The sequence below is a fragment of the Microtus pennsylvanicus genome, chromosome 3, assembly GCF_037038515.1.
Source record: "Microtus pennsylvanicus isolate mMicPen1 chromosome 3, mMicPen1.hap1, whole genome shotgun sequence".
In the NCBI taxonomy this organism is placed as follows: Eukaryota; Metazoa; Chordata; class Mammalia; order Rodentia; family Cricetidae; genus Microtus; species Microtus pennsylvanicus.
This window is the reverse complement of record NC_134581.1, coordinates 108,147,331-108,175,000: the sequence shown is the minus strand read 5'-3', so window position 1 is coordinate 108,175,000 and position 27,670 is coordinate 108,147,331. Positions and strand designations below refer to the sequence as shown.

Genomic DNA, 27,670 nt, shown 5'->3' with positions numbered 1-27,670 from the left:
TGCACAGATTAATAGAAATGGGTTAAATATTAATATGTAAGAGTTAGTCAATAAGAAGCTAGAGCAAGTAGGACAAGCAGTGATTTAAAGTAATACAATTTTTTGTGATTATTTTCAGGTCTAAGCTGCCGGGCAGCCAGGAAACAAGTGGTCTTTCCTTGCAACAAATTACCCTTGGCCTTCTTACTACACTTGTGTATGTGTCTGTGACTGTACATGTGTTTGTGTGTGTGTATGTTTGTGTGCTCACACACATATATATGTGTGTTTTTGTGTGTACATGTATGTTTATGTGCTTGTGTCTGTCCATGTTTGTGTGTGCGTGCAAGTGTGTGTCTGTGTGTGATCGTGTGTGTGTGTGTGTGTGTGTATGCATGTGTATATCTCTGTATGTGTCTCTGTATGTGGGTGTGTTCCCTGGTGCCAATGTGGAAGTCAGTGAACAGTTTACAGAAGTCAGGTCTCTCCTTCAGCCACTTAAGTTGTCAGCTTGGCAACAAGTGCCTTTTTTTCACTGATCCATCTCCTCAGCCTGCAGAAATTCTATTTTTATTTAGAAAGCTTCCACATTGTTCCATTTGATCTTTTAGCTTGCTCTTTCACTTTTGCCAATTGAGATAGCGAGGGTTATATAGAGAATTTGCTTTAGAATGACGGAAAGTTACAGTCACATATAAAAGTTATTTCGCCACACTTTTACATTTTTAACGTTAACATTTCAGACATACCTTCCTGTACTTAGGAAGAAATAAATTTAGCAAAAGTTAGCCCATCAGCTCCAAGCCCAACCCCTGCAAATGCTCCATGCAACTGTGGCCTTGATCTGGTTTGCAAAATCACAGCATGGCTGGGGCTTTGCACACCCTTTATTTGCTCTCCTCACCTGCTGCTTCCTTAGTCTGAATAAATCCTCAGAACAGATGGTAGAAGATTATCAATAAAAGGCGTTGTTAGCCTCAGTGTGAATTCACTATCCTCAGTCAACACCACCACCAAAGCACCTGCTCATTGATTACATTCTAAACAAACTTTCAGGAGACACAGTTAAATACTTCCTTTCTTGTGGAATGAAAGGAAAAAAAGCATTTATGTTTCTGGTGCAGTAGCAGATTATATAGTATGTGTAACCCATGAATTTCATTTTAAATAAACTTTATTATTTTCTCCAGCTTCTGATTTCATGTTTACACAGAAAATTTTGAGAAAAATCAGAAATTCACTTCTAGCTCAATAGACCTGAAGTAGTTAGAAAATACATAAATGCTGTAAGAAAAAAAATCACAATATTAAAACGTTACTTTAATTTCATATTTGCTATGATTGATATTTTGTCAACAAATGTTATCATTCCATTATATTAATAATATCATTTGGGTCAATCTGGTATTACTATAATTGATAAATTATTAAGGGAAAAATCCTTTGAAAAATTCTGCTTTAAATCTTTCATTAAATAAATTAAGAAACTTAAAGTCAGAAATGATTATATGACTGGTGGAATAATATAAATATTTCTTCATGGAAACAATGCTCTATTGTAATAAAATAGGCATTTGCATTTTAAAGCAGGCATTTAGTGATATATATTCTAATACCAAGCAAACATTTTACATAGAATGCCAGAAAATATTGGCAACATCTATGGTAATAATCACACACATAAATATTTTCTAGAGTATTAGTTTTACTATGTAAAGATGCAGTACATTTGTTTATGCTGTGGAATATTACTTTAACTGTGTGAAGATGTTTATGCTGCATTTGTTTAGTTATGTAAAGAATGATGCATTTGTTTTACCTTGCCTGCCTAAAGCACCTGATTGGTCTAAAAAAAGCGCAGAACGACCAATAGTTAGGCAGAGAAAGGATATGTGGCTTTGTGGGTGTCCTTGTGTTTATCCACTTAACCAAGGACAGTGAGCATCTTGGAAGTGTGTGGCCAATTTGCTTTTAGAGACACAAGTGCATTAAATTCTTAAGAAAACAGGCTGGGTAGTGACAGTGCACACCTTAATCCCAGTACGCAGGAGGCAGAGGCAGGTGGATCTCTGTGAATGCAAGGCCAATCTGATCTATAGATTGAGTTCCAGGACGGTCTTCAAACCTACAAAGAGAAACCCTGTCCTGAAAACAAAAAACAAGAAGTTCTTACAAAAAGGAAGTTCCACCACACCTGCGTCGTCATCACGAGAGCAGCATTTGTGTCCAATCACTGCTATTTCACATTTCCTAAACCAGGAAAGTCTTTGTTTGTCATTTAAAAAAATAAAGAAAGCAGTGCCCACCTCTCTTGCAATTTTCTGAAACTAAACATATTAATATTTTGTCAGATATTTGATAAATATCCAGTAATGAGAGTTACAATTTTTCTAATTTCTTTTTAAAAATATTTTCTGTTTCTTGTGATGTTCTAATACATACATGTCCTTATCCTCTGATCTTGTTTCCCCTCCATGCTCACACCCCACATCCCCACCCACTGGCTTGCTGGTGCTTTTCCTCTAGGCAGATATTTATCTGCTTTTGGGACACCTATTTTCCATTGACCTGGATTGGTCCACCTTCACCCTCCGGGCAAGCCTCTTTCTTCCCCTTCTCAGTCCCCTTATACTTTCATGTGTCTAATTCAAATAGAGACACACCCACACATGGATAAATTTACATCTCTGTTCTGTACATGAGGGAGGAGTGCTAACTATAATTTGAATGGCAAAGTATTCAATAGCATTGAAAGGAAACCCAGTGCCCGCTTATTAATTTAAATGTAGCAGAATTCCATTATACTGTTATAAACAAAGAAATGGTAAAAGCCAAAATGACTAATATAAGAGCACCTGTCAGGAGTGAAATTTCACAAGTCTGTAATCACACAGGCAAGCAGACATTACATACTGAGCCAAGATGACTGTGGGAAGACAGCTGTGCCATTCAAAACTCTGCTGCGATTTGTGGAAGCCAAATGTAAGAGAACACATCCATTCAGTTATGTTTTTCACCCATTTGTTGGAAATGCTAAGAAATACTAAAAGATTTTTTCCCAAATGACTGCCATTTGTTCAGCATTTAGGAAACATGCACGAAGAGAGTGCCACCCTAGGGATTGTGGGGTCAAGTGTGAGTGGCCGTGGACCTCATGGGAGTCACAAGAGCCAGCTATTAACACTGCCTAAGAGAGCTCAGTATTTCCACAGATCCACCGTGCTCGGATGGCTTAATTAGTCCTAGTGTGGATCAGAAAAAAAGAAGGAATCCAAGAGCATGTTACTCTAGCCGAATCTAGTGGAAACTGAGACCTTGAATTATCCGAGAAGCAACTGATCACATGATTAAAGCAAATCCATCCATTCAGAATAGAGAAAATTCATAAAAAACATGGAGGAAGGCTCCATGAGAAAAATGAGAAATGCTAACATAGAGTTTAACAAAATGACAATGAAATTGTCCTGAAGCTGAGGAAAGAACTCAGAGATACTGCAGAATATGCACACGATAAGAAATTTGATGCTGAAGAAAAACCTGGTGAATATTTTGAACTGGAAGACACAGAAATTGGCACATTTGTTGAAGAAATGGCATCTTCTATAGAAGCAAAACTATAAAGAGTTCTGTAATATCTGTTTTGAGAAATATATTGCCAAAATTTATATCAACTACTTTTAAATAACATTTTAATTTATTTACTTATTTATTCTTTTGTGTGTATGTGTGGTATGACACACAGTTGGGTCATTTCTCTAGCTCATGGATTTTGTTTAGTGAGACAAAATATCACAATGTATATAATCTAGCCTGGCTACAATTTATAATTTTATTTTCTCAAAGTCTTTAACTCCCTAGTGTTGTAATGACAGGTGTGTTCCACCATGCTATGTAGCACAGTAAATTACTATGTTGTTGAATATTATTTTAACAAGGCAAAAATGTATTACATTTGTTTATGCTGTGACATATTACTTTAGCTGTGTAAAGATTTGTTACTTTTGTTTATACAACATTTGTTTAACTATGTAAAAATGTGTTACAGTTACATTTGTTCATGCTGATTAGTTGCATTTGTTTCATCTTGCCTGCTAAAGGCACCTGATTGGTCTAATAAAAAGCTGAATGGCCAATAGCAAGACAGGAGAGGGATAGGCAGGGCTAATGCACAGAGAGAATAAACAGGAGGAGAAATGTAGGCTCAGAAAAAAGGAGGAACAAGAGAAAGGAGAGAAGAGAATAAGAGACATGACAGGACAAGAAGTCTGGCAGCTCTCAGCCAAGCAGACATATAGACAACAAGAAAGTAAGAAAAGGGAAAAAGCCCTAAAGGTAAAACATAGATAAAGAGACATAGGTTAATTTATGTTAAAAGAGCAAGAAGAAGGGAGATCCTTCCATTTTCTGGTGTCCTCTTCAATTTCTTTCTTAAAAGACTTAAAGTTCTTGTCAAATAGATCTTTTATTTCCTTGGTCAGAGTTAACCCAAGATGTTTTATGCTATTTGTGGCTATCGTGAAAGGTGATGCTTCTCTGATTTCCCTCTCTGCTTCTTTATCCTTAGTGTATAGGAAGGCAAAGTGATTTTTTGGAGTTGATCTTGTATCCTGCCACATTACTAAAGGTGTTTATCAGCTGTAAGAGTTCTTTGGTAGAGTTTTTGGGGTCGCTTATGTATACTATCATATCATCTGCAAATAACGAAAGCTTAACTTCTTCCTTTCCAATATGAATCCCCTTGATCCCCTTATGTTGTCTTACTGCTATTGCTAGAACTTCAAGCACTTTATTGAAGAGGTATGGAGAGAGTGGACAGCCTTGTCATGTTCCTGATTTTAGTGGGATGGCTTTGAGTTTTTCTCCGTTTTATTTAATGCTGGGTGTCGGATTGCTGTAGATAGCTTTTATTATATTTAGGTATGACCCTTGTATCCCTAATCTCTCCAATACCTTTATCATAAATGGGTGTTGAATTTTGGCTAAGACAAAAACGCAACGCACTGACTGGGAGAAGATCTTCACCAACCCCACAACTGACAAAGGTCTGATCTCCAAAATATATAAAGAACTCAAGAAACTAGACCCAAAAAGATGAACATGGGATGTACTCACTCATAATTGGTTTCTAGCCATAAATAAAGGACATTGAGCCTATAATTAGTGATCCTAGAGAAGGTAAATAAGAAGGTGAACCCAAAGAAAAACATATAGGCATCCACCTGAATATTAACCTTCATCAGGCGATGAAAGGAGACAGACAGAAACCCACATTGGAGTACCAGACTGAAATCCCAAGGTGCAAATCAGGAGCAGAAGGAGAGAGAACACGAGCAAGGAACTCAGGACCGCGAGGGGTGCACTCACACACTGAGACAATGGGGATGTTCTATCAGGAACTCAACAAGGCCAGCTGACCTGGGTCTGAAAAAGCATGGGATAAACCAGATTCTCTGAACATAGCGGACAATGAGGACTACTGAAACTCAAGAACAATGGCACTGGATTTTGATCCTACTGCACGTACTGGCTTTGGGGGAGTCTGGGCAGTTTGGATGCTCACCTTACTAGACCTGGATGGAGGTGGGTGGTCCTTGGACTTCCCACAGGGCAGGGAACCCTGATTGCTCTTTGGGCTGACAAGGGAGGGGGACTTGATTGGGGGAGGGGAAGGGAAATGGGAGGCGGTGGCGGGGAGGAGGCAGAAATCTTTAATAAATAAAGAAATAAATAAATTAATTAAAAAGAGAGCAAGAAGAAGAAGAAGAGGAAGAAGAAGAAGAAGAAGAAGAAGAAGAAGAAGAAGAAGAAGAAGAAGAAGAAGAAGAAGAAGAAGAAGAAGAAGAACTAAGTAAGCTAGGCTGAGCATTCAAAACTAACAGTAAGTTTCTGTGTCATGATTTGGAAAGCCGGTCATTGCCCTAAAAGAAAGACCTAGTACATTCCTATGTGCTAAAAATTAGTGAACTCTTTAATTGTTGTAAACCTGTTACTTTAATAAAATATGAATATTACATATTTTTGTTCTACAATATTTTACAAAAAACATATTCTTAGGTATCATGCATGGCTTATCTGGATAGTAAATAAAATTCAATCTGTTACTATAAAGGCAAATGTGTTATTCATTTTTCTGTGCAATTATAAGATACTATGACTGAGACAACTTAATAAAGAATGAGTTAATTTTTTGCTTCAAGCTCCTGAGAGTAAGCATGTATCACGTTAGAGAAGCATGGCAGCAGGCAGGAGCCACAACAGTTGAGCAAGACTCTAGGAACTCACATCCCTAGCTACAAGTGCAAAGCAGAGAGGGTGACGTGGAAGTGACATAAAGCTTTTACCCTCAAAGTGATGTGCTTCCTGCATCAAGGTTGGACGACCCATACCTCTCTGAACAGTGCCAACTGGGTTTCAAGTGGATAATGGGGCACTTGTTATCCAAACCATCACAACTTATAAAAGTGGCCGGGTAGAGTGAGTGATGTTCTTGAAGAGGAAGTGGAAGATGCACACTTAATCAAGGAGCAAAATGACCAGAATAAAGAGCATATACAGACAAAGTTTCTCAATATAGAATTTGACAGTTTAGCACATTTACAATCACAACGAGAGTGAATACATTCAATGAAACTGAACTGTTTCAAACATCTTGAATTAAGATGAAACTGAAGGAAAGCAAATGTTGCCAATGATGGATAATGATTTTCTAGTAAGAAGGAAGGAAAGAAGGGTCTTAAATAGATAATACCCAGTGGTGGGAATTAACCCGCTGGTAAAATATTTTTTTTTTCTCTGCACTGACTTGAGAGTACACCAATATATTCTGCATATGATTACTTTATTTATCTTATTATTTTATTTTTTGACAGATGGATCTTTTAATGGAAACAAAACAAAACAAACAACAGAAAACACTGCAAAAGTAGTACCACTCATTTCTTCAAATCCAGACAGGTTTGAGTATGTTCTTCATCTTGGGAGGTGGCCTGAACACACAACCACTATGCAGTCTCCTTGGTAGGTCTCTAGTGTCAACTACTCCTGGGGCTTCAGGTTCTCTTGTTGCATCTTCTTCACCTCAGATGGAAACACAGCTTCCACAAAGACTGTGGAGTTAATATTACTGGTTTTAAAGGAAATTACGAAGTGTCCTCTATTCTGTGGGAAGGTGTGAGCATTCAGAGCCACAGTCTGAGTTTGATCTGGCTGGGTCCTATTGACAAAGACCATGTCCACTACCACAATAAGCATACAGTATTAGTGTGGATGAATAATGTTGGTTCTGTGCTTGGTCAAATTGATGAGGTCATAGTCGGAGTGGTGGGAGAACTCAAGAGCATATACCAGATCATCCACGCAGATTACATCACAGAAGTGGAGGTCAGTAGTACCCTAGGCTGCCCTAGGGTAGAGCATCTTGGGCACCCAACATCCCTCTTGCTGTGAGCCTGATCCACATCACCCAGGATTGCTGCTGCCAGTTTGGAATCTAAGGGGTTATAGGCTTGGTACTGAATTTTGTCATCTGTTTCTGAAATATTCTTTGCTCCTCATACATAGATTCTCTAGGGACCAGATTCTTTGTGACAAGGGCACCTTCCTTCCTAAGACAGATAAAGATGCCTTCATACTGCTGCAGGTCCACCATTACTTGTTCTTCCTTGACTGGTTTCCTCTTTTGCCTTCCCGGCCACCACCTGGACCCTCGTTGCCCCCACAGTGGAAGTTGCCCCATGTCGTCTGCTACCTCCTCTACTTCTTCTGCCCCAAAGCCTCTGCTTCTGCCTCCACCTTGACCTCTACCAGTCGCCTCTACTGTCTCTGTCATCAAAGCCTTGCCTGCCACCTAAGCAGCCCCCACAGAACCGAAACCTGGTTTCACCAGCCTGTTTCTTGTTGTGTTGCTCCAGCAATCCACAGTGTTCGCCAGTCCACGAACCACAGGCTTTTGCATGTGCTGATTATTTTAAGTGTATTATGAGAAAAAGAATTGGAAACTAGTTTCTTATGGACTGAGCTCTCAAGGTCCCAATGAGGAGCAGAAGGAGGGAGAACATGAGCAAAGAAGTCGGGACCACGAGGGGTGCACCCACCCACTGAGACAGTGGAGCTGATCTACTGGGAGCTCACCAAGGCCAGCTGGACTGTTACCAAAAAAGCATGGGATAAAACTGGACTCTCTGAACACGGCGAACAATGAGGGCTGATGAGACGCCAAGGACATTGGCACGCGGTTTTGATCCTACGCAATGTGCTGGCTTGGTGGGAGCCTAGCCAGTTTGGATGTTCACCTTCCTAGATATGGACAGAGTGGGGAGGACCTAGGACTTACCACAGGGCAGGGAACCATGACTGCTCTTTGGACTGGAGAGGGAGGGGGAGAGGAGTGGGGGGAAGGGGAGAAGGGTGGGAGGAGGGGGAGAAGAGTGGGAGGAGGGGGAGAAGAGTGGGAGGAGGGGGAGAAGAGTGGGAGGAGGGGGAGGGAAATGGGAGGCTGGGAGGAGGTGGAAATTTGGTTTTTTTTTATTCTACTTTTATCAATAAAAAAAGGAAAAAAAATAGAAAAAAAAAAGAAATAGCCTACTAGTTAGTTCTTTCGAATGAGCAGAAATTTGTCAATATTTATCTAGTTCAAATAAATACAGATAACATTAATGGGCTAAAGGTATAGCAACAAAATATCCAATAGAATTACAGAAGACCATAGAAAGTGACATATGGAATCTTTACTAAATATTTAGTCAGTGTTAGGTGTGTTCATATGTGTTGTTATATTTTAAGATCACTTAGATCAGTGGTTCTCAACCTTCCTAATACTGTGACTCTTTGATACAGCTCCTCATGTTGTCAAGACCCCTCAATCATAAAATTATTTTCATTGCTACTTCATAACTGTAATTTTGCTACTGTTATGAATCATAATGTAAATATTTGATATGCAGTCCCCAAATGGGTTGAGACTCAAAGGCTGAGGATCACTGACTCAGTGCCATTATTACCTCAATTGTGCAGGAATTCAAAGTAATAAAATGATCAAGTTTTCTAGAAAAAAAGTAATAGTGAGCAGACACTGAGAAGACAAATGCACTGAGTATATTCCTTGCATGTGTGCATGTTTCTATCTCTAGGCAACTGTCATTCATCAGTTCTATCCATCTGCATATGCCCCTTCTATCCAAACATCCATGAGCAGAACGTTCAATACATGATTGACGCTTTGTATAATACACAATCCAGTGTTACCATGCCTGTCTGAAAAAATCCAGGTCCCGGGGAGAGTAATAGTATATTCTGAAAATGATAGATTAAGACAAATTGACTAGCTAGTGCGTCTCTGACCTAGATATATTAGCTCTTTCAAATATCAAGTCAAGAAGTCTTATTATATAGTATTTTCTTCGAGATAACACCTTATTTTAAGCAAAGACACCTTAATAAAATTTGTTTTAATAAGGCCTTTAAAGTGAATTTTGTTTTTATGCTAAGTGTGAGACGTGACGAGCACAGAGACTCAGTGTACTTCTAGTTCAGAGATAATGAAACTTAGAAATAGCATTGCACTAATCAAACAAAATCAGAGCTACATTAAAGCTGTAGCTATCATCCTCGGTGATTATACAGCCTGACAAATGCCAGTCAAACAAATTATGTGTCTTGAAATTGACACAGAGCAGTTAGAGGTGTTACCTGATTGGAAAGCTCGAGGTGGAATCAGATGCCGAGATGCAGGCCTGATCTAAATGATGCATTGAACAGAGATTAAACCACAGCGTTCATTCAATATCAACTGCTGAACATCGAGATAAAATGACACCATTTTCAAACCTCTAATACCATTTCACATTCTAGACAATTTCTTGAAGAAATGTTGCAGAAATGTTGGTAAATATCAGTGAGCTGTACTAATTGGCTATCTTCATCTATGCTTTAGTGGTATTATAGTGTTGTTCAGTAAAAAGGAAAACAGTTTCTATAATAATATACCTTTACTTATTCCACTAGCTAAGTGCCCATCATCATTTGGTTCATTTTTGCCTATGCTTAGATGGCACAGAGGAAAGCACAAAGGAATTAGATTTTTCCCATTTGTTTTACCATACAAGCTTTGTCATAAACTTCACAATGCTGAGAACCCACACTAAACAACCCAAGCAAATAGTCTCCTGAGAACATGGCCACCGTTGGAAAATGGTCCTCCTTTTTTCATTTGAAACTATAATTATTATCGCTTTTCACTTCACAGTGTGGGTTTGCTATATTAAAATAGTTTTCAAAGAGAGTAATGATGAAGCAAGGTCATGTGACACAGCTATATTTTCACAAGTTGGTACTGTGCATACATTTTCAAAGTACATGTGGGTTAATGCAAAAATAAGAAGTGGTTTAGCATTGGCTCCTGAAGCTGCAGAGAAGGCTCAGGGATTTATATCGTTTACTGCTCCTGCATAGCCCCCTTGTAATGTTGCTAACAACTGTGCAGGGCAGATCAGAATCACCTCAACTCCAGTTCCAGGAGAATCAGTGCTTTGGCCTTTGTGGGCCATTTCACATAGATACACATGAACACATAACATATACCCTAATACACACATATGATTGAAACTGACATCAGTCTTCAATACTGTGACTTGTGTAAATGTATCTATGCTGCCTTGTGCTGAGTCTCTGCATCCACCCATCTTCCACCTGCTGAGGAAAAGAGTTAATAAAACTACCATTTGAACAGATAGCGGCTCTCAGGTTCCTGGTTTCTCACCTACTCTGTAATTTGTCTTTGAGAAGACTTGGGACAGGATTTCTGTGAAAGAGCTTGGTAAGTAGAACTTCACCCAGGGGCTCTTTCTTTTTCTAATAAAGCACAAACTGTTTTGTTTGTTTTTGTGACTAGGTTATTTCACTTAGTAGAATATCCAAGACACTCCGCCATACAATAACATACTTCCAAAACTTTTTCAAAGGTGCCATAACATATTACTGTATGCTCACACCATGGTTTAGCAACTCATTTGTGGCAACTTGTGTGGCTTCTACATTTTGATTATTTTTACTAATACAGATATGAGCATCAATAACAAACTTCTAAAGTGTTTTATAAATCTTTCAATACCAGAATTATACTTCATGCTTGCTCTCTACAAACATACACACAACATGGGTATTTTATCATTGTTAAATAAAATGCATTCTTTAATCAGAAGAATAAAACACAATGGAACGAAAATGTCAACAAGTTCCAGCTCAGATTTCAGTGTTCTGCTGAAACATCCAAAATTTCTACAAATGTTCTTTAAATGTTTCCATGAAAAGAACTCATTACCTCACCATCTCTTCACATGACAGCCTTTTAAATATTTAAAGATGGTTATCATATTTCCACAAAGCTTCTCTTTCCAGACAACACACACAATTTTCTCTAAAGTTCAAAACTGTCATCCAAAGAGATGTCTTTGACATATTTCAAATCAAGAGAACACCATGGGCAACAGGATTGCAGGCTCTACAGAATTGTCAAAACAGAAAATCTTATGTAGGGGGCTTTGCAAGTTTGTAATGAGATGTGTTTTTTGAATAGTCCAAGAGAAAATTCACATTTTTACTTCAATTTAGTTTAAATCATCTGACATATCAAGAAACATGTTGTGAGGCATTCTCTCTTAAAAGGGTTTATATTACACTTCCTTGAACAGTTGAGCTGAGATGGACTTCCAAGCGCCACCTGGGTGTTCTTGGAGAAATATGTGATGACCAGGCTTTATGTGTTGCTATTCATAACTATTGACATACAATTCCAGGGAATCTGATAGCGTTGATACCATATGTTATTAAAGGCATCCTCTTGAAATGGATATATATAACTATCACTTGTATCATTTAGGAAAATCAAGGTATTATTTTCAAAACTAAAAAACTATAAGTGTAAAATTAAAGATTTTGTGTATGTTTATATTTTTTTGGAGAACATCTATGTAGCTCAGGCTTGCCTTAAACCCCAAAACTTCCAGCCTGAGCGTCTGTAGTATCTTATGATAAATACATGCCACTATATCCTTCTTATATAAATACATAAAGCTTAAGATTTGTATATATCTATTGGGTGACAGGTAATGATTTAAGGCATACACAAATTGTGTGACGTCTCAATCAGTGTATCCATATGTATAGTCACAAATAGCGTCAAATTTTATTATTAAGATGTGTAAAATGCATTATCTAGCTTTCAAAAACTTTTGTCAGTATGCCACCCCATGGTGTTGTAGCTCCGTGGATCCACCCCCATGATATTGTAGTTCTGTGAATCCACCCCATGGTGTTGTAGCTCCATGGATCCACCCCCATGATATTGTAGCTCCGTGAATCCACCCCATGGTGTTGCAGCACCATGGATCCACCCATACTGTTGTAGGACTGTGGATCTTCCAATTCTAATCTATCAGTCACATTGCTCTTTGACCATTTCTTTATCAATACTTACTCCAGGCTCTGACCATCATCATTTCTGTCTAAGTTCTAAAAGGTAGACTAATTTATATTGGCTATGCATGAGATCATGTGGTACTTGCCTTTATATTAGGCCCAGCTTTGCTCACTTAACATAATAACATCCAGTTACATTCTCTTTGTCTCAAATATTTTGATGGATGAGAAGTATTACATGTCCTATATACAGACAATGTTTTCATTAATTATTTATCAATCAAGAGGATCATGAATTGCCTCTGTTTCTTGACTATCATATCAAGTGTTATAATGGACAGGGGAATATAGTTGTCTTTTCTAGACTGATGCATTACAGCTTACTTCTATACTTAATTTGGGGTGTAATAGTCTATACTGTTCTTTAAATAAATGCACCTTCCCACTGTCTTAGTTAAGGCAGTTATTGTTGTGAATACAGTACCAAAAACAACTTGGGGAGGAAAGTGTTAATTTCGACTAAGTTTTCATATTATAGAAAGAAATTCAGAGTTGAAACTCAAGCAGGAAACTGGAGGCACCAGCTAATGCAGAGGTCATGGAAGATTCCTGCTTATTTGCTTGATTCTCCTGGCTTGCTCAGTTTGTTTTCTTACAGAACCTAGGCCCACCAGCCCAGGTCTGGGATCAATCCCAATGGAATGGGGCCTCTACTATTAATTACTAATTAAGAAAATACCCTACAGTCCTGTCCACAACCTGAGTTTATGGAGGCATTTCCTCACTTGAGGGTCCCTTTCCTCAAATGACTCTAGCTTATATCAAGTTGACGTAAACCAACCACAGTGTGCAAGGCTGGACCACTCTCCACATGCTGTCTAATAGTGGTGGCATTTTGGGTTGCAGGTAAAAACTGAAACTCATGTCTGTCCCGGTTGTAAACTCATCTCCGCCTGATGTAAGGGTAAGGCAGTCTAGGCCGTCTTTGAGTCCTGGCCTGCACATGGAACTTCCAGTTTCTACAAGGTACCTAGAATAATAAGGTCCAAAATAAATCCTAAGGATAGCTTTGTACCTCGCTCCCAAGGAGGTGGAGTCTTATTGCCTTTTACACTTCCTGATGATGGAGCAGGGATGGGGAGCCACTAAGCCTCCTGACAAAAGGCTCAGTCTTTGTGCATTGCTTGGATGTGGGAGGCATCAGGATTATGTCAAGCACTGCGTTTCACCATGGGAAACCTTGAATTGCATCTTATGTTTAAGGAACCCTCAAAGCAAAAGTAACCTTCCCTTGCTGAGATGCTTGGAATAGGAGCCTTCCTCAGCGTTTCTTTACATTGGGGTGGTACTGCATGCTTGCTCCATGGTCTTTGACGGGGTAATGGGAAGATGACATTTCACTTTCAGTTTTAGAATACACAGCTTGCTGCTACAGCCTAGACAGAGTTATGGAGCCTCCCATAATAGCTACAATCTTTAGTATCCAGTACTCTGAAAACAAGCAGCAAACGGCATAGATGTAAAATCCTCCACCAGAGCACAAGATTATTTCTTTGTTGAGCGTTTAGATAACACCAGAAGTTTCTAGTGATGAGACTTCAGCTGCACACATTTAGATGTAATGCTGCTGAACATGCACAAGATGACAATTCATAAGTTTAAATTCATAAGCACATGGACAATTTCACAGGACCCCACAGAGGTATAACACCAATCCCACAATATTTCCAAGGGATGTACAAATATAAAAATAGTATTTCAGACTCTACTTCTAAATCTCATGTTATTATTATTTCTACTACATCTGCAGTTACTTCCTCGACTACAGTTTTGAATATTGTAAATCATTATATGTCCAAAGTATGCAATAATTTTCCAGTACTTTGAAAGGTAGTAAACTCATGGACTAAACAGTAATCAGTTGAGAAACAGTGTGGTACCTTATCACAAAATATAAGATTTATATTGATGTTGGATTTAATTGCATGGAATCAGTATTTCCTAAATTTGATACATGTCTACAAGGATTTAGACTTTCTGCTTACCAAGTTAGTATGAACAAGTGGCTGTGTTTATACATTGTAAAGTATAACAGAACTGCCGACCTATACTAAATTGTACACAGTTATTTTAATGACCCTATAGTGCTTGTTAACATAATATAATAAAAATAACTATAGGGCTATTTACATGCAAATATATGCTATAAAAGAATAAAGACACGTTCATCATAACTTTTCATTGTGCTTTTAAGTCAACTCTACAAGCAACACTTTGCTTTACTGGTGTTGATAATTATAAGGTATGATATTTATATCTTCAAGAAGACCCTTCACAAAATAAAATGTAGAATTTGATTATAAGAAAGTCCATTATATTTACTAGAGAAGGAAAAAAACAACATCAAGCATGAATTTTTTTTAACAACATTAGCAGATTGTAATTGGAAACTTAACACCTCTATTTAAACTCTGACTCACCTGACAATTTTAGCCTCATTACAGATGTACTAAAAGTAATGATTTCAAACTAAACATAGAAAGTAAGTGATTGTTTTATCGTCACTTATTTTAGCTTTTGTCAAAGAAGAAAGCATCACCAAAATCTTAGCATGTCCTAATCTAGGAAATAAGGCAAGATACTTAATAAAAACATGTATTATCAAAGTGTAAGATGGAAAATCAGTGGAAACACAAGAGGACATAATTCCATTTTTAAAAATTGATTTATCAAGTATATATCTCAATTAGACTAGGAAAATAGATGTTTTTTAAGTTGGTGTCTGGTTTACATACACAATGGCACTTTTTTAAAACACCATTATGAAGAAGAAAGTTATGTCAACTTCAAGAGAAACAGGTAAAAATGGAGGTCATATTTTAAGACAGTTAAGCTAGTCTCAGAAACACAAATAGCACATTCTATCTCATTTGTGCTTCTAGCCTTTATATAGACATATAAAGTAATGTATTTATGTATGGCAAGAAATTAAAGGTGAAACTGATCAGAGGAAAGAGGAGACAAGCAAAAGGATGGGGAGAGAGAGAGGGTCTGGGCATGAGAGATTTAAATGCATATACATATATGATAGTTTCACAACAATTTGAAAATAGTGACACACATTTTATATATTAATTTCAAAATATCTTTTGTTTGACTTGAGTGTTATGTTTAGTCACCTTCCAGTGTTTATTTGCCAGTGTTTTCAGAGTAGCAAATGTAAAACACTGTAGTGATGAATAAGTATGAGTTTATCTTTCCCTCTCGAGCTACTATTCTAGTAAAGGTTTCAGTTACTTTCAAGTGAGCTCACGTAAGAGCTTCCATGTGCCTACACTTCTTCCATAATTGCCTCATTTCAACTATTTACCTCCATGGAGCAGCAAAAATGTGTGTGTGCACGCACACACACATCTAATATATCACAGTAGATCTTTTATGAGAATATGTTTTTTTACTTACTCCTCATATGATACGTAAATGAACTTCAGTAAAAGATGATAAATTATTTAAAGTTTTCCTCAGAAATAATGTGACTTTGTCCTCCTCCCCATCTCCTTCCCCCCTCCCCTCCCTTCTTTCCTTTCTTTTTTTCTTCTACATTTTTTCCTAAATTTCACCAAGATCCTGCCCTTCGCTCATCCCTGTCCATTCTCTCACCTTAGCCTTTGTCTAGCTTGCAATGCCAAACATATATACACTATTACATTTCTGTCTTACATGTACTGTTTATTTTGTTCTTAGTAGTTTTGGAGATGTGGAAAAAAATCATTTCTGTTTTCAAGCAGACGACATCCTTTTAGAGCAAAAATCAGCAATATATGATACAGTATTATTTACTTCTCTCGGTGCTCTACCAGCAGCCAATCCACGCTTACACTGCAACCCTTGTTCAGTAGATGTTCATTCTTTGTCAGTTTCTTATCATCCAGGATAATCTTTCTTCCTCATTGTTAGGGAATGTTTATGAGTTTATATATTTATTTTTTATAGTAAATGATTAACATTTCCCACTTGTAAATACTGTATTTAAGCAACAAAAAACACTTCTGTAAGAATCTATTTTGTCTTTTATCTAGAACCAATCTTTATATTTTTCTATAGAAGCAAATCCAGTAAGTCATTCGTGGAACAAATATACACTATACATAGTTGAAGTGTTTCAGAACAATCTCTACACAAGAATAACCTTCTAATCTTTAATCAAAGCAAGAAGTGGTTAAAACAATCATGGCTAAATGAAGCCACAGTCATCTCATAAGAAACATTTAGAAACGCTAACAACACACCAAATAACCCAATTTATAAGTGCAAATAAGATTGGACACAAAGGGAAACTTGATATTCTAATAAACCCATGGGTTTAATATTACTCTCACAAACAACTCAAGAGAAACAGGTACACAACTTGCAAGAGTTAGGGATGACAAAAATGGATAGGTAGACTGGTTGGAAAAGTGAAATTAGACCACTCTGGTCAGGACACATACACCGATTAGAGGAAACTTTTATTCTCCGGGCTCAGGTGAGAATGATTACATGGAAATCTGACTGTGCGACCTTAAAAACAATGTGTAGTTAGTGTAGTAATTGGGTACTACTTACTCACAGCTGAGGTTTCACAGGTGATATTTGATAGCATCCAATTTAGTTGTGAGACCTCATTTTCTTCATCTAAGTCCTGGACTTCATTCACAAGGTATCATTGAGGAGGACCCTGGTAAGAGCACTTGTTGCTCTGGTAGAGAGCCTGGGCTCAATTCCCAGCACCCAGCTCACAAAAACCTGTAATTCTAGTCTTGTAAATCTGATACCCTCTTCTGGCCTCTGCATTTGCATCACATATGTGGTACACACCCATACAAGCAGGCAAAACATTCATATACACAAAACACAAAAAACAGATATTTTTTAAATAATATAGAGAATGCATTTTTTTCATTGCTGTACTAGAATTTTGTTGCCATGTTTTTATTTCAGCATATTATACATGTTTTAGTAAATGTTACTTATTTGTTTGAAACCATAATTGTTGTTAGATTTCAAGACATACCATAATGCATTTAACACTGATTTTGCCAATGTGTAAAAAATTCAATTCATGTTGATCAAAATAAATATATAAATACAACTGGCTCAATCCATTTAGTGTAACTTAAGTTTATAAGAATTCAGGCCTGGCACTGGAAACCTACCCAACTTCTCATGATGTGGGAGTGTCATATATCAATCTGTTGATTTCATTGGTTAAGCAATAAAGAAACTGCTAGGCCCATTTGATAGGCCCACCCTTAGGTGGGTGGAGTAAACAGAACGAAATGCCGGGAGGAAGAGGAAGTGAGCTCAGGCTCGACAGCTCTGCTCTCCGGAGCAGACGCTTCAGAGAGACGCCATGCTACCTGCTCCAGGGAAGACGCACGCTATGAAGCTCCGACCCAGGATGGACTTAGGCTAGAATCTTCCCGGTAAGCGCACCTAGGGGCGCTACACAGATGATTAGAAATGGGCCAGAGCAGTGTTTAAAAGAATACAGTGTCCGTGTAATTATTTCAGGGCATAAGCTAGCCGGGCAGAGCCAGGCGGCTGGGGATTTGAGGACGCAACCCAGCCCCTCCGCTCCATATTACTACAAATGACGCCCAGACGTGTGGCTAACTAAACCCACTTAAAAAACCTGAGAAGGCTTAAAAATAAGGAAGAGAGCGTTTAACACAGATTTTTGCTGTTTGTTGGTGGCGTGCTGTAGAGAGATTTCCTGATTCGGCAACAGCAGCAGAAAAAACGCTGTGTCATTTCAAAGAGTGGCTTCCTGGGGCTGTGCTGCCAGTGCAAACTCTGGCTTTATGTTTGTGTTCCCGCTTGGGATCGGAAGGAGAGTGCTCTGAGACCTTGACGATGACTCAGAGCTCCCCGCCTGCTCCTGGGCAGAAGGCAGAATCAGGGTTAGGCAGGCGGAAGAGCATGGCGGATTCCTGCCGCCATACAGAGACGTGTTTTCAGACTGCGTAGTGCTCTGCGTGTCAGATTTGGACGTAACTTGGATGAAAAGAATTTCTGTGCTGCGTGCTCAGTCTCAGAATTAAAGTGCTGAGTGCCGCTCTTACCTGGTGGCCCCAGAGCTAGCACAAAATGGTATGTCCTCCATTTTGAAATTTTCCTGACTCAGCAGCAGGATCAAACCTGTGTCGTTTAAAAATGCCGGCTTTCTGGGCCATCCTGCCAGGGCAAACTCTGACTGTTTGAGGCAGGAGGGCCGGCTACCGAGAGAGGACTTGAGTGTTGTCTGTTGTAGCTTGCTGGCTGTCAGGGACCTTACAGCCAGTACCTCAGCCATGAGGCTGGAAAGCTAAGGAATGGACTGGATCTAGCTGGCAAAGCCATGCCTTTAGTCCTACTGATATTGCTTGGTAAATTAAAGGCTTTTGTGGTCAAAAAACAGAGAGATATACAGTAAAGAGAGATTCAAAGACAAAGAAAATTTCTAAATGGTTTAAACTGTGTTAAAAATATATGCAGACTAAAAGTTAAAATTCTTAAAGTAAACCTCTGTGACTTCAAGGTGTGGTAGCACACGCCTTTAATCCCAGTGCTTAGAAGGCAGAGACGAACAGATCTCTGTGAGTTCAAGGTGTAGTAGTGTACGCCTTTAATCCCAATGCCTGGGAGGCAGAGACAGGCGGATCTCTGAGAGTTCAAAGACAGCCTGGTCTACAGGGTTATTCCAGGTCAAAGATATGTGCTCAAAAAGCAAAAAGTTAACCTAGGAATGTCACAGCTTAGATTCTTAAGGGCCTAGTGATTTAAAGGTTTAAATCAAAAGTGCTCCTGGATAGTAAAAAATTGCAGATTCACAATAGGACAGATTCAGACCACTGAATGAGTCACACTGTTGGATGAATGTACGTTGGCTTGGGAGAGAGAAGAAAAAGAACATAGAGAATAAAGTTAATGGTTTAAAAAGAAAAAAGTAAAAGTAAAGTCTTTAAAGAGACAGAGTACAGATAGTTATAGATATAAATAAAAATAAGCCGCGTAAAGATGGAAAATTCACAGAGAGTCTGGATTATGTACATTGTGTTTTCTTTAAAATTTTTGACTGTGAAGGAGCTAAGAACAGAAAGACATTTCATTATATGGGCTGCCAATTGGAACCAGAATGGATATCATGAGGGTACGATTTCAGAATTTGGATCTAAGGATATGATACTTTGGAAGAGAGAGTCTTCTTTTGTTTTCACAGAGGATGAGACCCTGTTCATTTCTTCTATTCCGATTTGGTATGATGGACCACGTCCTCCTGAAGGTTTGCTGTGAACATCTTCAGAAAATTGCCTTGCTCAACTGCCAACTGAGATAAACCTGGCACACAGGTTACACCCTAAAATCATTAACGACGCCCCCATTCACCAGGAAGCAGTTTGGAGAGAAAAAACTGCGCCCATGTTCCCAAAATATTGTTTATAAATGTTCTTTTACATTTAAAGGGGGATATGATATAGACATGAATAATTTGCAGTAGTATAGATTTTGCTTTATTGATAGAGATTTACTGTCAATTTTGTTATATGTATAAATGTTTCTGATGTAGCTTTTACTTGATAACTGTTTTGTTATATGTAATTTTGCTATGTTAAAGTTAAAGCCTTTCTTTTTTGTTTAAACAGAAAAAGGGGAAGTGATGTGGGAGTGTCATATATCAATCTGTTGATTTCATTGGCTAAGCAATAAAGAAACTGCTAGGCCCATTGGATAGGCCCACCCTTAGGTGGGTGGAGTAAACAGAACAGAATGCCGGGAGGAAGAGGAAGTGAGGTCAGACTCCGCAGCTCTCCTCTCCAGAGCAGACACCTCAGAGAGAGACGCCATGCTACCTGCTCCAGGGAAGACGCACGCTATGAAGCTCCGACCCAGGATGGACTTAGGCTAGAATCTTCCCGGTAAGCGCACCTAGGGGCGCTACACAGATGATTAGAAATGGGCCAGAGCAGTGTTTAAAAGAATACAGTGTCCGTGTAATTATTTCAGGGCATAAGCTAGCCGGGCAGGGCAGGCGGCTGGGGTGTTTGGGGACGCAGCCCTGCCGCCGCTCCCTTATTCCAACACACATTTAGATGTAAGGCTGCTGAACATGCACAAGTAGACAATTCATAAGTTTAAATTCATAAGCACATGGACAATTTCACAGGACCCCACAGAGGTATAACACCAATCCCACAATATTTCCAAGGGATGTACGAATATAAAAATAGTATTTCAGACTCTACTTCTAAATCTCATGTTATTATTATTTCCACTATATCTGCAGTTACTTCCTCGACTACAGTTTTGAATATTGTAAATCATTATATGTCCAAAGTATGCAATAATTTTCCAGTACTTTGAAAGGTAGTAAACTCATGGACTAAACAGTAATCAGTTGAGAAACAGTGTGGTACCTTATCACAAAATATAAGATTTATATTGATGTTGGATTTAATTGCATGGAATCAGTATTTCCTAAATTTGATACATGTCTACAAGGATTTAGACTTTCTGCTTACCAAGTTAGTATGAACAAGTGGCTGTGTTTACACATTGTAAAGTATAACAGAACTGCCGACCTATACTAAATTGTACACAGAGTTATTTTAATGACCCTATAGTGCTTGTTAACATAATATAATAAAAATAACTATAGGGCTATTTACATGCAAATATATGCTATAAAAGAATAAAGACACGTTCATCATAACTTTTCATTGTGCTTTTAAGTCAACTCTACAAGCAACACTTTCCTTTACTGGTGTTGATAATTGTAAGGTATGATATTTATATCTTCAAGAAGACCCTTCACAAAATAAAATGTAGAATTTGATTATAAGAAAGTCCATTATATTTACTAGAGAAGGAAAAAAACAACATCAAGCATGAATTTTTTTAACAACATTAGCAGATTGTAATTGGAAACTTAACACCTCTATTTAAACTCTGACTCACCTGACAATTTTAGCCTCATTACAGATGTACTAAAAGTAATGATTTCAAACTAAACATAGAAAGTAAGTGATGGTTTTATTGTCACTTATTTTAGCTTTTGTCAAAGAAGAAAGCATCACCAAAATCTTAGCATGTTCCTAATCTAGGACATAAGGCAAGATACTTGATAAAAACATGTATTATCAAAGTGTAAGATGGAAAATCAGTGGAAACACAAGAGGACATAATTCCATTTTTAAAAATTAATTTATCAATGTCCTTGGTTTATGGCTAGAAACCAAATATGAGTGAGTACATCCCATGTTCCTCTTTTTGGGTCTGGCTTACCTCACTCAGGATAGTGTTTTCTATTTCCATCCATTTGTATGCAAAATTCATGAAGTCCTTGTTTTTTATTGCTGAGTAGTACTCTAATATGTATAAATTCCATACTTTCTTCATCCATTCTTCCATTGAAGGGCATCTAGGTTGTTTCCAGGTTCTGGCTATCACAAACAATGCTGCTATGAACATTGTAGAGCATATACTTTTGTTGTATGATAAGGCCTCTCTTGGGTATATTCCCAAGAGTGGTATTGCTGGGTCCAGGGGTAAGTTGATCCCGAATTTCCTGAGAAACCGCCATACTGCCTTCCAAAGTGGTTGCACAAGTTTGCATTCCCACCAGCAATGGATGAGTGTACCCCTTTCTCCACAACCTCTCCAACAAAGGCTATCATTGGTATTTTTGATTTTAGCCATTCTGACAGGTGTAAGATGGTATCTTAAAGTTGTCTTGATTTGCATTTCCCTGATCGCTAAGGAAGTTGAGCATGACCTTAAGTGTCTTTTGGCCATTTGAAGTTCTTCTGTTGAGAATTCTCTGTTCAGCTCAATGCCCCATTTTATAATTGGGTTGATTAGCCTTTTACGGTCTAGTTTCCTGAGTTCTTTATATATTTTGGAGATCAGACCTTTGTCAGTTGCGGGGTTGGTGAAGATCTTCTCCCAGTCAGTGGGTTGCCTTTGTGTCTTAGTGACAGTGTCCTTTGCTTTACAGAAGCTTCTCAATCTCAGGAGGTCCCATTTATTCAATGAGGTCCTTAATGTCTGTGCTACTGGAGCTTATAATTAGTGATCCTAGAGAAGCTAAATAAGAAGGAGAACCCAAAGAAAAACATATAGGCATCCTCCTGAATATTAACCTTCAGCAAGCGATGAAAGGAGACAGAGACAGAGACCCAAATTGGAGCACAGGACTGAAATCTCAAGGTCCAAATCAGGAGCAGAAAGAGAGAGAGCACGAGCATGGAACTCAGGACCGCGAGGGGTGCACCCACACATTGAGACAATGGGGATGTTCTATTGGGAACTCACCAAGGCCAGCTGGCCTGGGTCTGGAAAAGCCTGGGATAAAACCGGTCTCTCTGAACATAGCGGACAATGAGGACTACTGAGAACTCAAGAACAATGGCAATGGGTTTCTGATCCTACTGCACGCACTGGCTTTGTGGGAGCCTAGGCAGTTTGGATGCTCAACTTACTAGACCTGGATGGAGGTGGGGGTTCCTTGGACTTCCCACAGGACAGGGAACCCTGATTGCTTTTCGGGCTGGGGGGGAGACTTAATTGGGGGAGGGGGAGGGAAATGGGAGGCGGTGGCGGGGAAGAGACAGAAATCTTTAATAAATAAATAAATTTTTAAAAAAAATTAATTTATCAAGTATATATCTCAATTAGACTAGGAAAATAGATGTTTTTTAAGTTGGTGTCTGGTTTACATACACAATGGCACTTTTTAAAAACACCATTACGAAGAAGAAAGTTATGTCAACTTCAAGAGAAACAGGTAAAAATGGAGGTCATATTTTAAGACAGTTAAGCTAGTCTCAGAAACACAAATAGCACATTCTATTTCATTTGTGCTTCTAGCCTTTATATAGACATATAAAGTAATGTATTTATGTATGGCAAGAAATTAAAGGTGAAACTGATCAGGGGAAAGAGGAGACAAGCAAAAGGATGGGGAGAGAGGGTCTGGGCATGAGAGATATAAATGCATATATATACATATATATGATAGTTTCACAACAATTTGAAAATAGTGATACACATTTTATATTTTAATTTCAAAATATCTTTTGTTTGACTTGAGTGTGATGTTTAGTCACCTTCCAGTGTTTATTTGCCAGTGTTTTCAGAGTAGCAAATGTAAAACACTGTAGTGATGAATAAGTATGAGTTTATCTTTCTCTCTAGGGCTACTATTCTAGTAAAGGTTCCAGTTACCTTTAAGTGAGCTCACATAAGAGCCTCCATGTGCTACACTTCTTCCATAACTGCCTCATTTCAACTATTTACCTCCATGGAGCAGCTAAAATGTGTGTGTGTGTGTGTGTGTGTGTGTGCGCGCGCGCACGCGCACACACATCTAATATATCCCAGTAGATCCTTTATGAGAATATTTTTTTTTACTTACTCCTCATGATACGTAAATGAACCTCAGTAAAAGATGATAAATTATTTAAAGTTTTTCTCAGAAATAATGTGGCTTTGTCCTCCTCCCCATCTCCTTCCCCCCCCTCCCGTCATTGTAGTTGTTTTCTTCTTCTTCCTCTTCTTCTTCTTCTTCTTCTTCTTCTTCTTCTTCTTCTTCTTCTTCTTCTTCTTCTTCTTCTTCTTCTTCTTCTTCTTCTTCCTTCTCCTCCTCCTCCTTATTTCCTTCTTTCCTTTCTTTTTTTCTTCTACATTTTTTCCTAAATTTCACCAAGATCCTGCCCTTCGCTCATCCCCGTCCATTCTCTCACCTTAGCCTTGGTCTAGCTTGCAATGCCAAACATATATACACTATTACATTTCTGTCTTACATGTACTGTTTATTTTGTTCTTAGTAGTTTTGGAGATGTTGAAAAAAAAATCATTCCTGTTTTCAAGCAGACCACATCCTTTTTGAGCAAAAATCAGCAATATATGATACAGTATTATTTACTTCTCTCGGTGCTCTACCAGCAGCCAATCCATGCTTACACTGCAACCCTTGTTCAGTAGATATTCATTTCTTTGTCAGTTTCTTATCATCCAGGATAATCTTTCTTCCTCATTGTTAGGGAATGTTTATGAGTTTATATATTTATTTTTTATAGCAAATGATTAACATTTCTCACTTGTAAATACTATACTTAAGCAACAAAAAAGACTTCTGTAAGAATCTATTTTGTCTTTTATCTAGAACCAACCTTTATATTTTTCTGTAGAAGCAAATCCAGTAAGTCATTCATGGAACAAATATACACTATACATAGTTGAAGTGTTTCAGAATAATCTCTACACAAGAATAACCTTCTAATATTTAATCAAAGCAAGAAGTGGTTAAAACAATCATGGCTAAATGAAGCCACAGTCCTCTCATAAGAAACATTTAGAAGTGCTAACAACACACCAAATAACCCAATGTATAAGTGCAAATAAAATTGGACGCAAAGGAAAACTTGATATTCTAATAAACCCATGGGTTTAATATTAAACTTTCACAAACAACTCAAGAGAAACAGGTACACAACTTGCAAGAGTTAGGGATGACAAAAATGGATAGGTAGACTGGGTTGGAAAAGTGAAATTGGACCACTCTGGTCAGGTCACACACACCGATTAGAGGAAACTTTTATTCTCCGGGCTCAGGTGAGAATGATTACATGGAAATCTGACTGTGCGCCCTTAAAAACAATGTGTAGTTAGTGTAGTAATTGGGTACTACTTACTCACAGCTGAGTTTTCACAGGTGATATTTGATAGCATCCAATTTAGTTGTGAGACCTTATTTTCTTCATCTAAGTCATGGACTTCATTCACAAGGTATCATTGAGGAACCTGGTAAGAGCACTTGTTGCTCTGGCAGAGAGCCTGGGCTCAATTCCCACCACCCAGCTCACAAAAACCTGTAATTCTAGTCTTGTAAATCTGATACCGTCTTCTGGACTCTGCTTTTGCATCACATATGTGGTACACACCCATACAAGCAGGCAAAACATTCAATACACAAAACACAAAAAACAGATATTTTTTAAATAATATAGAGAATGCATTTTTTTCATTGCTGTACTAGAATTTTGTTGCCATGTTTTTATTTCAGCATATTATACATGTTTTAGTAAATGTTACTTATTTGTTTGAAACTATAATTGTTGTTAGATTTCAAGACATACCATAATGCCTTTAACACTGATTTTGCCAATGTGTAAAAAATTCAATTCATGTTGATCAAAATAAATATATAAATACAACTGGCTCAATCCATTTAGTGTAACTTAAGTTTATAAGAATTCAGGCCTGGCACTGGAAACCTACCCAACTTCTCATGATGTGGGAGTGTCATATATCAATCTGTTGATTTCATTGGTTAAGCAATAAAGAAACTGCTAGGCCCATTTGATAGGCCCACCCTTAGGTGGGTGGAGTAAACAGAACGGAAGGCTGGGAGAAAGAAGCTGAGTCAGAGAGTCACCATGATTTTCCCACTCCAGAGAGACGCAGGTTAAGATCATTCCTGGTAAGCTAGCTCGTGGGCTACACAGATTATAAGAAATGGGCTAGCCCAGGTGCGAGAGTTAGCCAAGAAAAGGCTAGATATAATGGGCCAAGCGGTGTTTAAAAGAATACAGTCTCCGTGTAATTATTTTGGGTAAAGCTAGCCATGCGGGTGGCCGGGTGTGGGGACGCAGCCCCGCTGCTTGTAATACAATATTCTCAAGTCTAGTGAGGTGATGAGCCTTAGAGGAGACCCATCTACCATCACTTTCATAAACAATGTAATTCCTAACCAAATTCTAAATGGTTATCTTTAAACCAGCAGGACAGTGTAGCTCTCACTACTCAGCAAAGAAACTATTGTCTGTGACAAACCAATGCAGAATGCCACACACTGGCCAAATACAAAAAAAATAACACCTTATGACTACATCTAAAACACAACTCCTGAATCAAAGGCTCAACAAACCTTATAGAAGAGGAACAAAAAAAAAAATATGAGAGCCAGAGGACGAGAAAATCTCCTGGGAGGTTGTGCCTCCCAGAAATGGCCACGCTACATTATATGACTGCCTGAAAAGATCTGAACAAATAGAACACCAATAGATGTGGTAACGCAGAAGGCAGAAGCCTCACAGTGCACCACCCATAAAGGAAGAACTATAGGCAACTAGGAAATGCTGAGATTAAAAGAAAGAACATTCCCCAAGGATGAGCCCCTAACTGGGTACCCAATAAATTGAACAGCTCTGAATTCTCATATATATACTCAACACTAAATGATGTATGAGTGTGTGTGTACCATATATGTTAATGGTACAATATAATAAATAATATAGTGTGGTGTAAAATATAAGTATGCATAAGGCTAAATTCATTTTATATATAAGCATATTATATATATAATACATAGAGAGAGTCATGTTTTCATGTGCAAATGAGATTTCTTTATAATATTCTTGTTTATTATTTGGATTTGTGTCCCCAAATCTGATTCTAATTATAAGCTCCTAAATTAATATGATGTTTTCATTTTTGTGTTTCCTCTTTGATCAATCTTCAGCTTAATAAATTCTATTCCTTGGTTATTAATCTAGTGATCTATTCATCTGAAGACTTTTCAGTTTTAATAAGGAACTAAAAGTTTCACTTGATTCTGTTTTCAAATCTTCTTTCTCTTCTCTTTTAATTTCTTTCATTACACATATTTCATATCTATACTATTTTATATAACTCAACTAATTAATTTTCATTAATTATTTCTAGACTTAATTTATTCAGATATTATTTAGACTGATATCAGTTCCTTTCTGGCACTTTAAAAATGACTAATAATTTTAGATTATGGATTTCTCATTGACTGAATACTGGTTGGTAGCCATGAACACTCTGCAGAGCTTATGTTGAAGATGCCTTCATCTGGGAAGGATCTGCAATCTTGAGTGATTTTTGCTGTATTTGGTAGTATATTTCTTAGACTTCAAAGACAGTAAAAAGGAAAGTCACAGGCACTCAAAGCCATCAAAGATGTTCAATGAGCATAAATCCTAGGGTATAGTAGTTTTGCCTTACTCTACGCTACCAGATATCCATTTATATTGCCTTCATTGTCCTCAACAGCCTTTTCCTGCTTAATTCTTCCACCAAATGGACCTTAAAGATTTCTCTGTTTTATGGGGAAGTGTTTTCGCTCCACTAATCAATACTGATTATTGCCTTGGCAGCATCAAGACTTGCCTAGTGGGTAAACCTCTTGGTATGCCTATATGATGGAGGAAGGTCATTGGTTAAGTAATAA

General features: G+C 38.0%; 1 protein-coding gene and 1 pseudogene across 1 annotated transcript in view; both read right to left on the bottom strand.

Annotated features, from left to right (window-relative positions):
• Cntn5 (contactin 5) overlaps positions 1–27,670 on the bottom strand; it is a 1,171,096-nt gene that overhangs the window by 936,376 nt on the left and 207,050 nt on the right. The gene's annotated exons all lie outside the window — the stretch shown is intronic.
• LOC142846870 (rRNA 2'-O-methyltransferase fibrillarin pseudogene) lies at positions 6,920–10,523 on the bottom strand (annotated as a pseudogene).